This window comes from Eublepharis macularius, chromosome 5 (assembly GCF_028583425.1).
Source record: "Eublepharis macularius isolate TG4126 chromosome 5, MPM_Emac_v1.0, whole genome shotgun sequence".
NCBI classification, from domain to species: Eukaryota; Metazoa; Chordata; class Lepidosauria; order Squamata; family Eublepharidae; genus Eublepharis; species Eublepharis macularius.
Window position 1 is genome coordinate 16,240,112 of NC_072794.1, and position 17,082 is coordinate 16,257,193.

Sequence of the window (17,082 nt, forward strand, 5' to 3'; positions counted from 1 at the left end):
GTCTTGGGGAAAGGAAAAGTTGTACATAGTCAGACATATAGGTTGGACCTCAGGAAAGCAAATTTTAACAAACTGAAAGCTATGCTGGGTAGAATCCCATGGTCAGCAATACTTAAGGAGAAGGGAGTTCAAGAGGGGTGGGAGTTTCTTAAAAGTGAAATATTGAAAGCACACTCACAAATGATTCCTATGAGAAGGAAAAATGGGAGGAGCTTAAAGCGGCCAAAGTGGATTCATAAACAGCTTTCTAATGAATTGAGAAATAAAAAAGACTTGTCTAAGAAATGGAAGAATGGCCTTATAACCAAGGATGAATATAAACAAATAACCTATGCTTGTAGAGAGAGTGTTAGAAAAGCTAAAGCTCAGTATGAGCTTAGGCTAGCAAGAGATGCTAAAAACAACAAGAAAGGGTTATTTGCTTATGTTCAAAGTAAGAAAAAGCAAGGACATGGTAGGCCCATTGCAGGGACAGGGAAGAGAAATTGTAACAGGTGATGAAGAGAGGGCAGAACTGCTCAATTCCTACTTTTTCTCAGTCTTCTCCTGTGAGGGAGATGGTGTTCAACATGGCAATAACAGAATACATGATGGGGGAAGGGAGTTACAGCCTAGGATCAGCATAGAGGTACTACATAAACATCTAGTTTTTAAAAATGGAACTAAGTCCTCAGGGTCAGATGAATTACACCCAAGGGTACTAAAAGACCTCACAGATATAATTTCTGAGCCTCTGTCCATTATTTTTTGAGAATTCTTGGAGATCAGGTGAGGTGCCAGAAGATTGGAGGTGGGCAAATATTGTCCCCATCTTGAAGAAGGGGGGAAAGGAGGATCCAGGTAACTATCGACCTGTCAGCTTGACATCTATACCTGGAAAAGTCTTAGAATAACTTATCAGTCAGTCAGACCTTGAACATTTAGAAAGGAAGGCTGTGATTACTAAGATCCAGAATGGGTTTCTCAAGAACAAGTCATGTCAGACTAACCTTATCTCTTTTTTTGAGAAAGTTACTATCTTGCTGGATCAGGGGAATGCTGTAGACATAGTTCATCTCAGTTTCAGTAAGACAGAGTAAGGATACAGGATGATCTTGACAGGTTGAAAAACTGGGATAAAACAAAATAAATTTCAACAGAGATAAATGCAAAATTCTACATGTAGGAAGGAAAAATCAAAAGCATAATTATAGGATGGGGGAGATTTGTCTTGGCAGTGGCATGTGCAAAAAGGATCTAGGGGTCTTAGTAGACCATACACTGAACGTGAGTCAGCAGGGTGATATGGTAGCTAAAAAGGCAAATGCAGTTTTCGGCTGTATCAACAGAAGCATAGTGTTCTGATTACGAGAAGTGATGGTATCACTCTGTTCTGCTCTAGTTAGCCCTAGACATGGGCACGAATGGGGGGAAAAACCCAAACACACTGTTCATTGTTTGTTTCCATTGATGAACACGAACAGATGAACAGTAATGAACATGTCCCGTTAATTAACATGTTCATTGTTCATGGGGGCCAGAATGTCCCCCTTTGGACTTAGAGAGCCCATTTTCACAAGGTGTGTGCAGCAGGCTCTCCTGAAGCCATCACCCAAGTTTGGTCAAGATTGCAATACAGATTTTGGAGTTATACATTCTGAAATCTGATGCCCCCAGGAAACTTCCAAAACTTCCATTCAATACAATTGGGAGTCATCAGGGGGATGACCTAACCCAGGCTGGCCTTGTACAAGCACAAGAGCTTGGTGGCCTCCTTAAAGGATTTCATCAACTGGGACATCTGGGCAAGGACTCTCCATTCCATGGAGCTCAGGCTGAGCTCCTCTCCCTTCCTCAGAACGTCCAGCGATGACAGGATGTCCTGCAATGGGCCCTTCTGCTCCACCCGATGACTTACTATATAATAGGTGGAGTTCCAGCGGGTGGGCAGGTCCTGATAGAGGTGGTGCTCAGGGTCCCCCCTCCCCCTGCCTCTGGAGCAGCTTGTGGGAAGAGGTTTTTTTTTTAAAAAAAATTATTGTTGAGTACATAAATTTTACATAAATTCCCCATATTACCTAAATTATAACAACCTCCACCCTTTCCCCCCCTCCTTATTGACTTCCAACAGCTTTCCAACCCTTAACCCATCTTATCGTTTAAATTATTTTTAACTATATTCTTCTAAATCTCATATATATTGTATCCCTTATTCTAAGCATGTTCAAATTATTCTGTATCTCAGATTCTCTAATATATCCATTCTATTCCTGTTTAACCTATCTATTTTTAATACAATCTTCTTAATAATAGTGTTAGCTTAGATTAATTAATAACTAAATTTCCCCATTAATGGTAAAGTTACTTCTCTCTCCCCTTTATAAAATCACAAATTAATAATTCTCAAACTGCCACAGTCCTCCTTTCACATCCCATTTTTTCCCCTAAATATTGTTTCAGTTTCCCCCAGTCTGCAAAATATTCTCCTGGATCCAGATCTTTCCATTTTCTTGTCATTTTGTCCATTTCTGCCAATGCCCTGCTGGCCCAGACCAAAGGTTCATTCCCAGTTACTTAGCCCCATTTGGGAATAAAATGGATTGGCTCCTTAGCTTCTACACAAGACTGACACATCTTAAGATGCTACTGGACTCAAATCTTGCTGTTCTCCATCTTCTAAAATTTGCCACTGGAGGGTGCTGGAGCACATATTTTGTTGCCAAACATTTTCTTCTTCCTCCCAAACTATACAGCTGTTCTTCCTGAATGATACTCAGAAGTGTTCCCGCTGTTTAGGCACTCTACAGATTTGGGGAAGGCCTCTCTCCCAGAAATCTGACAGTCTAAGGAAATTGTTCACACAGAACAGATCTCCCCATTTCTATTCCTTTATCGTTCCAGAATCCCATCCCACACCCTGTTTACGAATGCTTCCCAAATGCTCCTCTAATAATGTCTCCCAGTGTTTTGGAGTCCCAAATGATCAGGTTTTGTTTCCAAAGTGGGACTGATGCAGGAGGAATTCTCCATTGTTGTGTCTAATTTCCAAAGTTTGCATGTGCTTATTTAGAGGCATCTTTTGTGGTTCTTTGTGTCTTCTCCACCCATTAGATGAACAGGGTGTTTTTGTTTGTGTGCATGTGTAAAACTCAGTTGAAGAGTAGTCTTGCTGTCACTTCAACCATGCATTTACCGAATGAAGGCATCTGCAATACCATAATTTAGTAAATTTCAGTACTAAGTCACTCTTATGAATAAGGAAGAATCAAGACTCCTGTAAATGAACATCCAAAGAAACGTAAAGAATGTTTCCCTACAGGCTTTTCTGTTGCCTTCCTTAGTGTCAAATTTGTGACCATTAGTTTGTCCTATACATACAGTATGTATATTTGTAGATCTTAAAGTGACTATCCTGAAACTTCCAGAGTAGTTAGATTTGAATCATAGCCTTCAGTGTTATGAGCTATGAAAGTTCATTTCCTGAACTGTCTGTCTTTAGTGAAGTACTGAATAAAGTCAAGCAGGCACGACTCACCTCTAATCTCCCACGTTTTACCTGCATAGCACCACATCGTTATTGTCTCCTCTGAGGTGTTTTTTTTCCTTGTCCTGGCCTTACTGCTTTTCTCCTTTGGTTTCATCCCCCCAAAAGCTTGTGCAAACACACTATTAGGGGCATGAACACCTGAATCCAATGTGCATTTGAATTCAAAAAAGACGTATTTTACCAGTATTTTAGGCTTCTTAATAGGTAGCATGTAACATGAATGGTTTTTGCCCTTAATGAGAAAACCTCAGTGGACTCTATACTGCCTGCTCGACAGTCGTCATCCTCATATGCCAAGCTCGTGTAAGTTCTGCACTTCCCACAATATTTCCTCGCTCGACCTGCTACTTTGGGCCAGTTTTATGTGCCTGTTTAAACACAGAAAATATCTAGAATGCAGACAGTCTCTTGAGCACCTCAGTATAGTATTTACATTGCCCGTGTAGTCCTTGCTTAAATGTGGAGTATGGAGTATGGCGGTAGCTGCAGTAAGACGGCCAAATAAACCTCTGGAGTTCAGTACACCGTAGTAATGTTCAGCATACAGCAACAGCGTATATGTTTAGGAGTAGCAGGGCTCTTGGAGTTTAAAAATTGTGAACCCTTTCTCAGAACAATATGCCACCTGAATGGTTTCCAACAGTTGCAACATCAGAGAGGGCTACCTTTTTTCATGTCATCGCAGCCTACAGCCTGGTGCAATTTTCTATCCTCATCTATCAGTTCTCAGTCTGGGAGTGCTTCTCATTCATAACAACTAAAAGCCCTCCTGAAAAACACAGATTGGCATTTATATTATTTAAATTGGCCAAAAGGCAACTTTTCCGGTAATAGTAGTGCTATGTGGAATAGATTTGTATGGCTCTTAACCCCACCCCAACACTGGGGAAGGCTGATAATGTGGCAATCAAGTGTAGTGATGTGTCCCTCATATCTTAGCATTACTCTGCAGTATATCAGTAATAATAAAATTATAATAAATAAATTCGATTTATAAAGCACCCTTCAGTATGACTTAACACCCACTCAGGAAAATTTCAGTCCCCAGGCCATCAGTGTGTCTTCTAACAAAATACATGTCAGATACACCTCCAGCATATCTGTCATGTGTTATGGATTCCTTGCTGCAGTGTGTAGTGTACCTCTGAGAACATGCAGAAGGAACCTGTTTTGCTGACTGATTGTTCGTTGCTTATCTTGCAGGTGTTTACAGTTTACAGTATCTTGCAAGTGGTTACAGTTTCCTGGCAGGCCTGAGAACGTGGCCTTGAAGTTCCAGCAGAGACTGCACCAACCTCCTAAGAAACTGAGCCGAGCTCATCCTTTCCCTCCTCCCTGCTTCCCTGACTCCCTGGCTCAGCGTGCCAAAATCCTAATGAACTTTCTTTCCCATCTGGGGGGCATGGACTTTGTCCTATAATTAACCTTGCTTTGCTACTTTGAGTCACTTCAGCCAATGATCCTGTCTGACTATCTTGATAGTGGTATTTCTCTTCAATAAAGTAACTTTAACTCATATACCTGAGTGATGCAGTGAAGTGCTTGGGGATTTACCTGACAAGACCTGACAATACAGAGGTTTGATAAGCCACCCCCTTATAAGCATAATGGGATAAAGACCTCAGGGCTTTTTCTCCTACCAACAGAGTCCAGAATCTGGCAAATGGCACTATAAAGGGCTGCCACAGTCTGGTTATATGATGTATTTTGATCAGGGCTTTTTTTCTGGGAAAAGAGGTGGTGGAACTCAGTGGGTTGCCAGCACAGGGGGCAACTCTTGGTGGGAGGTGGTGCCCCTGGTACCACATGTGCACAGGCAAAGTTCACGCATGCTCCCAAGGTCAATGATGTCACTTTGGGTCAGCTGGAACAAGGGGGGAGTTTTTAAAAGTTTAAATTGCCCTTGGCAAAAATGGTCACATTCGGAACCACTCCGACCCTTATGAACAACCTCTCCTGTCCTGCCCATCCCCTCCTTTCTGTGAAGGCCGGATGGTGGGTCATGTCAGCCGCTGCTTCATGAGGGACTACTGTGTTACTGCTGCCTCCTTGGTCATGAGGGACAGCTCAGCTGATATTGCACATGTACAGTACTGTGGTACAGCATGGTTGTACAGTATGGTGGCTCCTGTCAATGGGACTGACTTGACTCCTTTGAACCGGGGGTGGGGGGAATGTGTGCCGCAACTCCCGTCCTTTCCACAAAGGCAGGAAGGTGGGCAATAGCAGCAGCTGCTGCTGCTTTGTTTCTTCCTTTCCCTTTCTAGAACCACTCCGACCCCTCCCAACTACCTCTCCTGTCCCATCCATCCCATCCTTTCCGCTCAGGCAGGAAGGTGGGTGATGTTAGCTGCTGCCGCAAAATACCTTGTTGGGTTCCTTGGATGAGGCCTCACAATGCTTGAGATCTTTCCACTTCCCGGTCCATACCTCTCCCTCTCAGGTACTGCCATGACCCTTCCCAATGACTTGTCCCGCCCCGTCCCCTCTGTGATGGCAGGAAGGTGGTCGATGTCAGCAGCCACTGTTGGATCGGGGTCTACCCATTCCTGTCACTGGGTCTTCCAGGTCCGGTTCCTTACTGTGGCCAGAACCCCTTGGTCCCCCTTTCCCTGACCACTTCGTCTTCCCTCTTTCCTCCTCTCCCTCTCAGGTACTGCGACCCTTCCCAACAACTTGTCCCACCCTGTCCCCTCCTTTCCATGACAGCAGGAAGGTGGCAGATGGTAGTGCAACATAGTGCCCCCTGTCCATGGCACCGGCTCTCCCCTCTGACCGGGAGGAATGGGTCCCGCCATGACTCATGTCCTTTCTGTGAAGGCAGGAAGGTGGTTCATGTCCACAGATGACGGGTTTGGGCACCAGGGGCAGCTCAGGAACTGTGGCACATGCAGTTGTCCTGTACGGTGGCCCCAATCAATGGCACCTGCTGTTCCCACCGAGGAAGGGGGAATGGGTACCACAATGCCATCCTTTCCACAAAGGCAGGATAGTGGGTAATCTTGGAGGCAGCCTCTGCTTTGACACTGGAGGGGCATCCAATGCTCCATGCATGTCCAGCTGGTGTGTTTTGTCCGGACTCTACACCATGCAAGGTGCGAACAACACCATCAGCCCCAATGCCGCGAAGTACCCCATCTGGTGAACGTACAGCAGTATCTGACCCACCAGGTTGTGTGGTTGTTTGTACGAGGACTCCACATACACCAACTTGTCTTGCTGGAGGATTTTCTTAGCACATTGTGGCTGGGTCAGTTTTGTCTGCAGTGGCCAACGACATCACCCACCTTTTATACCTTCTGGAAGGTACCCTCCAAGAGGCCTGGCAGGCGGGGACATGTGGGGTGCCACCGGTGAGAGGACAGACCCCCTGCCCCCTACGGGGGAAGTGGCCCACCACCACTGCCCCCAGCCTGCCAGGCCTGGCAGCCGCACTCATCACACACCTTCCGACCTACGCCGGGAATAAAAAACCTTAGGCCTGGTGGGCAAGTACATAGAGGGTGCTTCCAGTAAGTGGCCAGACCCCCCCCCCACCCCCTATGGGAGAGGTGGCCCATCGCCGCCTCCCCCAGCCCACCAGGCCCAGCGGCTGTAGACATCAACCACCTTCTGGCCTATGCCAGGAATAAAAAAACCTTAGGACTGGCAGGAGGGCACATAGGGGGTGCCACCAGTGAGCATCCAGAACCCCCACCCCCTATGGGGGAGGCGGACCACTTCTGCCTCCCCCAGCCTGCCAGCCAGGTGGCCACAGACATCAACCACATTCCGGCCTACGCCAGAAATAAAAAACCTTATGCCTGTTCGGCGGGCACATGGGGGTGCTGCTGGTGAGTGGCCAGACACCCTGCCCCCTATGGGGGAGGCGGCCCATCGCCACCTCCCCCAGCCCGCCAGGCTTGGCAGCCGTAGACATCAACCACCTTCCAGCCTACACTGGGAATAAAAAACCTTAGGCCTGGTGGGTGGGCACATTGGGGGTGCCACAGGTGAGCAGCCAGATCCCCCACCCCCTATGGGGGAGGCAGCCCACTGCTGCTGCCCCTAGCTCACCAGGACCAGCGGCCGCACTCATTACCCACATTCCGGCCTGCGCCGGGAATAAAAATCCTTAGGCCTGGTGGGTGGGCACATGGGAGTGCCCCCAGTGAGAGGCCAGACCCCCACCCCCAATGGGGGAGGCAGCCCACCGCCACCTCCTCCAGCCCGCCAGGCCCAGTGGCCACAGACATCAACCATCTTCTGGCTTACACCCTGAATAAAAAACATTTGGCCTAGCAGGCGGGCATATGGGGGGTGGCACCGGCAAGCAGTCAGACTCCCCCGCCTCTTATGGGGGAGACAGCCCACTGCCACCTCCCCCAGCCCACCAGGCCCGGCAGCCCCACTCATCACCCACCTTCCGGCCTATGCCGGAAATAAAAATTCTTAGGCCTGGTGGGTGGGCACATGGGCATGCCCCCAGGGAGAGTCCAGACCCCCACCGCCTTTTGGGGAGGCAGCCAACCGCCGCCTCCCCCAGCCCGCCAGGTTTGGCAGCCGTAGACATCAACCACCTTCCAGCCTACACTAGGAATAAAAAACCTTAGGCCTGGTGGGCAGGCACATGGGGGGTGCTGCCGGTGAGAGGCCAGACCCCCTGCCCCTTATGGAGGAGGTGGCCCACCACCACCTCCCCCAGCCTTCCAGGCCTGGCGGCCGCACTCATCACCTATCTTCCGGCCTACACAGAAATAAAAAACCTTATGCCTAGTGGGCGGGCACATGGGAGGTGCCACCAGCAAGTAGCCAGACCCCCTTGCCCCTTACGGGGGAGATGGCCCGCTGCCGACTCCCCCAGCCTGCCAGGCCTGGCAGCCACAGACACAGAGGGAGGCAGCCTGACTGGCAAGGCGGCCCACCACCTCCTCCCCCCAGCCCACCAGGCCCGGCGGCCACAGACATCAACCACCTTCTGGCCTATGCCAGGAATAAAAAACCTTAGGCCTGGCAGGTGAGCACATGGGGGGTGCCACTGGTGAGCGGCCAGACCCCCCTACCCCCTACGAGGGAGGCAGCCTGCTGCCACCTCCCTCAGCACACTCATCACCCACCTTACTTACTTCCCTCTGGAAAGTTGCCTCTGGGAGGCCTTGCAGGTGAGCACATGGGGGGTGCCGCCAGCGAGCGGCCAAAGCCCCTGCCCCCTCGAGTCCACCGCTTGTACACAGGGCAAAAGACAGTTGGTGGCTCCCATTGTGTTGAATGGGAGTTTCCTGGGGGCATCGGATTTGGGAATGTATAACTCCAAGATCTGCATTGCAATCTTGACTAAACTTGGGTGATAGCTGGACGGGAGCCTGCTGAACACTCTCTGTGAATACGGGCTCTCTGAGTCTAACGGGGGCTGCTCTGGCTCTGATGAACAACGAACATGTTGCTGACCCAGACCAAAAATTCATCCCAAATTACTTGGCTCCATTTGGGATCAAGATGGATTGATTCCATAGCTTCTACACAAGACTAACACGTCTTAAGATGCGACTGGACTTGAATCTTGCTGTTCTATATCTTCTAAAGTTTGCCACTGGAGGGCGCTGGAGCATATATTTTGTTAAGGCCAAACCTTTTCTTCTTCCTCCCAAACTACATGGCTGTTCTTTCTCAATGATACTCAGAAGTATTCCTGCTGTTTAGGCACTTTACAGATTCAAGGAAGGCCTCTCTCCCAGTGATCTGACAGTCTAAGGAGATTGTTCACACCGAACACTTCTCCCCATTTCTATTCCTTTATGGTTTCAGAATCCCACCCCACACCCTGTTTATGAATGTGTCCCAAATGCTCCTCTAATAATTTCTCCCAGCGTTTTGGAGTTCCAAATGGTAAAATTTTGTTTCCAAAGTGAAAGTGTTGCTGGAGGAATTCTCCATTATTGTGTCTAATTTCCAAAGTTTGCATGTGCTTATTTAGAGGCATCTTTTGTGATTCTTTGTGTCTTCTCCACCCAGTAGATGAACAGGTTGTTTGTGTTTGTGTTCATGTGTAAAATGTCCGGGGTTGGGCAGTCCTGGCACCCTGGACTCATCACAGCCCCCTTACCTGAAGGCAGATGGGATGCCAGCAGCAGGTGCAGGAAACCCCTGGGAGGGGGTGCAGCTCCAGCCAGCAGAAACGGAAGGGAAAAGGGAGCCAGAGGGAGAGGCCAGTCAGAGGCACGCCGCCCAACCCCACCCCAAAGGGCAAGAGGTGCACACACCTGTCCACGTTGCCAATGAGGGGGTAGAGGTACGGGAAACCCCTGCCCAGGCCCCGGGGGAAACTGGAGATCCCAGCCAACAAAGGGAGCTGGCTGCACTCCAGGAGACCAGCTCAGCTCCTCACGAGCAAAGGCAGAGGAGGCGCCGCCGCATCACCTGGAAAGGCCCGGCCAGCCCGGTCCTGCAGGAAAGACTGAGGGAGAAGGGAAGAGGGAAAAGAGGCACACCTGGGGTATGCCTCAGCTGGGAGACATTCACATTCAGCCCTGCCCTGCAGGAGGGGCCGAGAAGGCCAAGAGAAACTAGAGAGTGGGAAGGAACACCTGAGGGCAGACACAGCTGGGCAGTATCAGGAGAGAGAGGGAGCCTGGAAGAAAGGGTGGTGGAAGATAGAAAAAACCCTATAAAAGCTGAGTCAGGGGGGAGTGGGAGTGGAGGAGGAAAGTTGACGGAGGAGGAGATGGAGGAGATCAAGGGGAGTGACGGGAGCAGGATGAGCAGGCCAGCGAGTGGACTGAGAGGGAGGCTGGGTGAGGTATACCGCCCCTCCTTCCACAGCGCAGGGTCCTGCAGTATCCCTGGCACCCCTTTGGAGTCAGAATCAGGCATGTCGGGGCCCTGCTCAGCAGCGCCCATGGCAAGCTCTGACATAAAGCTGAAAAGTAGTCTTGCTGTGACTGCACATGATTTGTTGCACTGAGAATATTTTTTAAAGCTCTTGTTCCCCCTTGGGCAGAAATGCACGAACAAAACACTTGCAAGAAAAATCCTGATGACACTGGAGTTACAAAAGTTCTGGGCTGGGGTTGGGAAGCAATCTAAAGAAATCTCACTTGCTCCAACATTTGACATTTGACATGGGGACAATATTTGCCCACCTCCAGTCTTCTGGCACCTCACCTGATCTCCAAGAATTCTCAAAAATAATGGTCAGAGGCTCAGAAATTACATCTGCATGTTCTTTTAGTACCCTTGGGTGTAATTCATCTGCCCCTGAGGATTTAGTTCCATTTAAAGAAACTAGGTGTTTACGTACTATGTCTATGCTGATCCTAGGCTGTAACTTCCTTCCCCCATCATGTATTCTGTTATTGCCACGTTGAGCACTGTGGTGAAACGGGGCCGTTCCTCCCACTGGTAGACTCTGCTCTGCCTACCCCTCCCTTTTCACTTCTAGCTAGGTACCTGAAGGGGCTGTCTCCTTTTCCTGTCTCCGAGTAGTTGCTGCTACCACTGTCCCTGTATGGGGTCCTGGTTAGATGGGACAGCCTCCTAACCTCCCTCCTCTGCTAGTAGGCCCAAGCGGTTGGTGGATTATGTGGAACAGAAGAGCTTTCTTCCTTCATAAATTCCAAAACTCATTTATTTAATTTCTAACTAGACACAGGCAAATATACAGTGAATGGAAGGAATAATAAAACAGAAACAGAAACCCCTACTCTATCTCCCTCATGCCCTAATTAGATGTTGTGTAGGGCAGGCCCGGTCCTTTGATACCTGGGGTTACACTAGATCTTCCTCTCCCCTCAGAGCCATCTCTCCCTCAACTCGCCAGCCACCAACTGTCAACTTCCAACTCCCCTCCACCAACTGACTCGCTTTCCCTCCAATCACATTCTACTCCAGAACTGGTCCCTCCCCTCTGCAGCCCATAGAAAGTTAACTCCACAAACAGAATAGCGTTCTCCACAAGCATCATCTCCCTTGCAGGAGAAGACTGAGGAAAAGTAGGAATTGAGCAGTTCTGCTCTCTCTTCATCACCTGTTACAATTTCTCTTCCCTGTCCCTGCAATGGGCCTACCATGTCCTTGCTCTTTTTCTTACTTTGAACATAAGCAAATAACCCTTTCTTGTTGTTTTTAGCATCTCTTGCTAGCCTAAGCTCATACTGAGCTTTAGCTTTTCTAACACTCTCTCTACAAGCATTGTTTATTTGTTTATATTCATCCTTGGTTATAAGGCCATTCTTCCATTTCCTAGACAAGTCTTTTTTATTTCTCAATTCATTAGAAAGCTGTTTATGAAGCCACTTTGGCTGCTTTAAGCTCCACCCATTTTTCCTTCTCATAGGAATCATTTGTGAGTGTGCTTTCAATATTTCACTTTTTAAGAAACTCCCACCCCTCTTGAACTCCCTTCTCCGTAAGTATTGCTGACCATGGGATTCTACCCAGCATTGCTTTCAGTTTGTCAAAATTTGCTTTGCTGAGGTCCAACCTATATGTCTGACTACATACAGCTTTTCCCTTCCCCAAGACTGTAAATTCCAAAATTACATGGTTACTACTACCCCGAGTGCCCACTACATTCACCTTGTCAACCAGTTCTTCCCTGCTGGTGAAAATCAAGTCCAAAATAGCAGAATGGAGATTCGGTTTCGTTTTCTCAGCCATGCCGGACGTTCCTCTCGGCTGGTCTGGGAGGAAACGACCGGGCACCCTGACCGGGCGGCTGATCCGCAAGGATTAGCCCCGAGGACTCCCAGGGAGGGAGCCAGGGTCCGGGACGCGGCGGGAAGAACTCCCCGAAATTAATGCGGGGGGGGGAATTGCCCGTTTGTCCCTATGGAGGCCGGCAGACGTGCGCGGCGCCTCGAGTGCCGCCGGGCAACGAGAAACGGCAAATAAAAGAAACAGGCGGAAGCCCGTAAACAAGCGAATCCCTTCTGTTCTACAAGCGTTTGTGAAGGGGAGGTTGATCTGAAGAAGACTCGTTCTTCCCCTTCGTTGAGTTCCAGAATTTTGTTGGTGCCCCCCCCCCAAATGGCAGCAAAGAAGCAAAGTCCCGCTCTCGGTAAGTCAATCTCGGCTACCTTGAAGGGGGAGTCGCTCGAAGAGTTGGTGCGCAGGGCGGTGGTGGAAGCCATAAAACCCTTTGTTGACAAGCTGAACGAAACTGATCAAAGGGTGGGCTTAATTGAAAGTGAAGTGAAAACCATTAAGGCAGCAGCAGGGGGGGCAGAGAAGTCTGCTCTGGAAAGTGCGTCACTTGTGAAGGCTACAAAAAAGGAGCTGAAGCTGGTTGAGAACCAGCTGATCGGGCTACAGATGGAACGAACGCAGACAATTTTGCGTCTCCAAAACGTGAAAGAGGAGGAAAAAGAGGATCTGTGGGAGGTGGTCTCGGAACTATTGGCGATACCCGTGAGGACGACTAAAGAAGAGGTTAAAAGCGCCATTTTGGAGGTCCGTCGGGCTTCTTCAAAATATGCAACAAAGCGACAGTTGCCTCGTGAGATCATTATTGACTTTTCATCTAAAAAGATTCGGGACACCATCCTATATAACTCATACAATGCGGATTTGGACTTTATGGGTTTGAAAGTCAAGATTTTGAAGGACGTTCCATTTCTAGTCCGGAAACGGCGTTTTAAATATAAAAAGTTTGCAGCTCTTCTGAGGGACCATGGAATAAAGTACAAATGGTTATTCCCAGAAGGAATATGGTTCAGATATAAAGATCAGGCCTATAAGATATTATCAGAAGATCAACTAAAGGATTTTGAGAATAAAAACCCAGAACTCTGCTGCACCGAGAACGAAGAAAAGGAGGAACCGGAGGGGGGGGAGGAGGAGGAGAGCACCGCAACAGCGGTTGCACAGAGAGAACTGCGTCCGGGACCTAGAAGGGGGAGGAAAGTTTAATCAGAATTTGAAATGTTTATTCTCTGTACGATTAACCACTCCATCATTATCCTATGGAGCTATTTTTGTATTATGACAGTATGAAGGGAAACATTGAAGTGTAGTGTTTAGTGTTTGTAGTTCATTCCCCCCCCTTTTTTTTCTTTTTTTCTTTTTCCACCTCCCTTTGTCCCTTCCCTCTCCCCTTTCCTTGTGATAGTCTTGTGTAGTGTTGTGTAGTGTTTTGTAGTTATGAAAAATAAAAAAAAATTATAAAAAAAAAAGTCCAAGATAGCAGAATGCCTTGTATTCCTCTCTACTTACTGAAAAATGAAGTTATCAACAAGACGAGTCAGGAATGTATTTGATCTTTCATCTTTAGCAGAGTTAGACTTCCAACAGATATCTGGGTAATTGAAATCTCCCATGGCCACTGTGTCCCGTCTCTTTGCAAACTTTGTAATTTGTTCTAGGAGTTTCTCATCCAAGTCCTCTGCTTGGCTTGGTGGTCTATAGCAGACCCCCACCATAGTATCATTATTAGTTCTTATTCCTTTTATTTTTACCCAGAGATTCTCAACTGAGTTTCCATGCTCAGTTACATGTATATCCTCACAAGTATATACATCCTTTACATATAATGCTACTCCTCCCCCCTTCCTTATTTGTCTATCCCTTTTGAACAAGTTGTTCAATCCTAGTATTCCAATTGTGAGTGTCATTCCAAGTTTCAGTAATGCCTATTATGTCATAGTCCCATTCCTGTATTAGAACTTCAAGTTCCTCCTGCTTGTTTCTCATACTGTATGCATTAGTGTGGCGACATCGGAAGCCATGAGTTATATGCCCTGAGGTTTTTGTTTCTGTGCTTACCTGCGAGTTAATGTTTCCTAGCATATGTTCCACTCTGTGCAGGTCTTCAGTGTCCCCTTCTCCAGTTATAGGTTTTGAATTTTTGTCTCTCCCCCCCACAGGATTTAGTTTAAAGCCCTTCTTATCAGTTTTGCAAGACTCTTACCAAACACATTTTTTCCTACCCTCTTGAGGTACATACCATCTCTCAATAGAAGAGCTTCATCTCGGAAGCATAAGCCATGATTCAAAAAACCAAACCACTCCTGATGAGACCATCTACGTAGCCAGTCATTTATTGCAGATTTCTTCTTTCCTTTCCTAAACCATGGCCTATGACAGGAAGAACTGACGAAAACACAACCTGTGCTCCCAGGTCCTTAACCCAGAGCGACACAGTCTCTTTTAATGTGTTCTGGACAGTGCCGGGAAATATCATTTGGTTCCACAAGTATCAGGAAGAAAAGGATAATAATCTGTGGGTTTGATAAGTCTTCCTAGCCTTTCCATCACATCCTGGATTCGTGCACCTGATAGACAGCACACCTCTCGAGATGTTAGGTCCAGTTGGCACACTTTACCCTCTACCTCTCTCAGTAGGAAGTTCCCAATTACCAGCACACGCCTTTCCCCATATTGAGGAATGGAAGCTTGAGTCCTCTCATCCTCAGGGGCCTGAGAAATTTCTTTCAAGGTTTGAGGATTATGAGGGAGTAGCTCTTGAGCCAGTGGTCCAGAAGATCCTGGAACCAATTGCTTAGCATCAGAGGTTCAGAATGTCTCCTGATTATCCTGCTCCTGTGGGTTACTTTCTTCCATGTGCCCGCCTCTTGTATTGGGTGCTCCTCCAAATCTTGAGATACCTTTCCCTCCTTGAGGGAGGGAATTTGAGATATCCAGTCTATTATTAAATCTCCAAGTCTGGCTAATAGGGATGTTACCCTGCGCCAGAATGGTTTGGTGGGGTCTGTTGAGAAATTTACATTGCAATCCTAAACAAAGTTACTCCAGCCTAAGCTCATTGATTTCAAGGGGCTTAGATTGAAGTGACTCTACTTAGTATAGCACAGTTAGTCACAGCAAAAGTTTATATTTCTATGTTATAAACCTACCAGGCAGAAGGTTTCTTTAGTGCATGCACTCTTTGAAACCTAAGATCCCACCACTCCTAGTTAATGTTTACCTCAGTTGTGTGTTTCCTTTCAAATCATCCTATTCCTGTCTGTTTACCTCATTTTCCTTCAGTTATCAACCCAGGCATAGGTAGATTAATACCTTGGCCTAGATTCCATCTCCTCAATCCCCTTGTTAAATTTCCTACTGGGAACCCTGGGCCAGATGAGTTGGTGGGAAAAAGAATGGTGGGAGCTGTCCTGGAGAGTGGTGCCTAGGAAATCCATAACACATGTGTATGTCTCTTCTTTTGATGCCCTCACCAATTCTCTAAACATGCTACCTAAGGGAGCCATCTCCTCTGTTATGATAAGCTGCCTCTGAGCATATGGGCTGAAACCCATAATGCAAGAATTGTGGATGTGTCCTGCTAGGGGTGTGCGCTTCAGATTTCTGGTTCAGGTTTTTAGTCTGAATCTGGCCCAATTTAGAAAGATTCAGGATTCCTGAATCAGCCCCAACATTGCTGAGCCGATTCGGGAATCCTGAAGCAAAGCTTCCCAAAGCGATTAGTATCACTTCAGGAAGCTTCGAGCAAAGCAGCAGCAGACGCAGCACCTTTCTAGCTGTTTGCATTTGCAAAGAGCAAGAAAAGTTTCAAACTTCCTGCCCCACCACTTTTTTCACCCAATGGGAGGGTGAAAAACCTGAAGCGGGAAACCTGAATTTATATTTTTTTCTTTAGTTTGAACAACATAGACAGTAATGGTGTTATTGAATGAATTTTAAAGTCTTACATTGAGCACCCTAGTGTAAGGAAACCATGCCATATTGTGTGTGGATTTATAAGGTTTTGAATAAGCGTAAATGGCTGCTACAGAAATAATGGTTGACTGCTGCTTGCTGAGCTGGACTTGCTTCTCTCTCTTACACCGGGCTAGCTAAAAAATGGGTTGACAGTGCCACATGCTCCAGAAGCTTATAGGAAAAATATACAGCATGTTTGTAGGGGTTGAACGGGCAGTCATCTATCTACCACTGATGGATACAGATACTCAATAGCAGAACAACAAATGTATTACAGAGTCCATGTTAGGCCTGTTTTCTTGTTCTCTATTCATTTCAGAATCTGATCAGTTCCTTGATCACTTAAACAAAAAAGCATGTTAAAGAGCTTGCTAAGAAGAACAAATAAACACACCCCCTTAGGACTTTTCTTGGCAGATTGGAAATTCTCATAATGGCAGGTGGTTCTGGAAACCTGAATATTTTTTTGAGTGCACACCTCTTTTTCGTGCATCCCCCTCCCCCTGCATTCACCCTCTCCTCATAGTTCTTGTGGACCTCAGGAAAGTTTATTCCTGGGAATGCAGGTAGAGAAGAGAAAGAAGGCAAAAATTATCCTCTGAGTAAATATAAGAGGCAGGAAGTGAAATTTCATCCCTTCCCACTCGCCACAGCAGCCTCTGACGCACATGGCTGTCACACCACACAAAAGACTTGCTGTGCAGAAGGGAAAACTGGAAATGTCTGCGACCATCAGACCCCTCCCTGATGGATTGTCGGATCAGACCCTATATGATGTTCATAATGTTGAGCATGCATCTGCTGTTGGGCCCTCTTGAGCCCCTATGTCTGTTTTCGGAAAAGGAAGCTGTGAATTTTTTGGGGACTCTTCATGCAAGAAGAGATTGCGAAGAGGGAACTAATAAAAAGGAAATATGAAA